The sequence below is a fragment of the Pipistrellus hanaki genome, assembly GCF_964339955.1.
Source record: "Pipistrellus hanaki genome assembly, chromosome: 14".
NCBI lineage: Eukaryota > Metazoa > Chordata > Mammalia > Chiroptera > Vespertilionidae > Pipistrellus > Pipistrellus hanaki.
The window spans coordinates 26,049,267-26,050,772 of NC_140516.1; the positions used below are offsets into that span (position 1 = coordinate 26,049,267).

Consider the following 1,506-nt stretch of genomic DNA (forward strand, 5'->3'; position numbering starts at 1 on the left):
TTGGACTTTTTTCCCCTAGAGAAATTATCCAATTTTCTCCTTCTCATCATGAAAATAATGAAATTTTCATTTTTTTTAACTTTACCTATTTAACTTTTCTGATAACTCAGCTAAAAATCATTTTATTGCATAAAAATATGTATTCTAGCTTTCTTCCCCTTGAGTAACAATAGAGAATAATCATTATTAATTTGAAGAAGAAATAAAGATAAAAGGAACACATATATTAAAATGATTTTGAATAATTATGAACTATGAGTGAAGTTAACTCTAAGCCTATAAAAAATTATGGTATTGGAAGGAGACTGACTTGGGGTTGTGAACACACAATACAATATACAGACAATGTATTATAGAATTGTATATCTGAAAACTATACACTTTTTTTCATGTTAAGTTTTTAATGAAAGTTGTAGATAATATTACTTTATTCCTGCATCTTCTTATTTGGTTCTTCTTTGTATTTTCCCTTTTCCTTTCCTACTTGGTAAGATTTAGCTTTATGTTCAAGGATCTTTTTGTGGATTTTGCCTAGCATTCCTCTAGTGATAACCACCTTACTAGAGTGAATGCACACATGAACAGTTGTGCCATTAGCTTTCTCCCATTGCACTCATTCAATGTAAATGACACATTTCTTCCTGTAAACCTGGACTACTTTGCCAATTTGCTGCCCTTTCAAATGTCCTCAAACAGCCTGAGTTTCATCGTCCTTTCGGATGGGCATGGATTGAATATTGTATTTCTGTCCCAGCTCTTTGGGAAGAGAAGACATAATCTTCCTGTGAATGTGGGAAAGTGTATTGAAATGCCTTTTATGGTTCTTGCTCCGATCAGAAGTCACAAAGGAATTGAACTTCATTTTGACCGCTGGAGCTTCTTCGATGGCCACCCCTATATAATTTTATTAACCAATGTTACCCCAATAAACTCAATCAAAAAATTAAAAAATAATAAATTCCAAAGCTGCAGTTATTGTAATCACATGATGAATGTATAAAATGTTATACATTTAAATATTCAATGTGCATATTCACAGGCACAGGCATTTCAGATTATATAGGCAGAATTCCCATGTTAATTTGAATGTTGGCAAAGCTTATCATTAGTATCTTCTCTACCTTCTGCTCTTTTTTTTTTTTTTTTTTTTTTGGAGTTATCATTCTTTTTAGCTATCTCCATTATCTCCATATTTTCAGGGCCTTCTGAAAATATGGAGATAATGTATAAGAATTCCAATAATGATGATGCCCTCTAAATGCCTTTGTGGGTGCAAAAGATTAAAGCTTAATTTTGGCTGAGGCCATGCATTTGATGTAAAATGGAGACTTCAAGTCACAAGGTATATGTATTTTGCTCATAGAGATTTATTAAACCAGTGGTCAGCAAACTCATTAGTCAACAGAGCCAAATGCTAGCAGTACAATGATTGAATTTTCTTTTGAGAGCTAAATTTTTAAAACTTAAACTTTTTCTAATGCCACTTCTTCAAAATAGACTCGCCCA

General features: G+C 32.2%; 1 pseudogene across 1 annotated transcript; it reads right to left on the minus strand.

The window, feature by feature from the left end:
- Positions 1 to 427: 427 nt before the first annotated feature.
- LOC311632817 (large ribosomal subunit protein uL24-like) lies at positions 428 to 883 on the minus strand (annotated as a pseudogene). The gene has a single exon. The product of its transcript is annotated as a large ribosomal subunit protein uL24-like (transcript).
- Between the last annotated feature and the right edge of the window lie 623 nt (positions 884 to 1,506).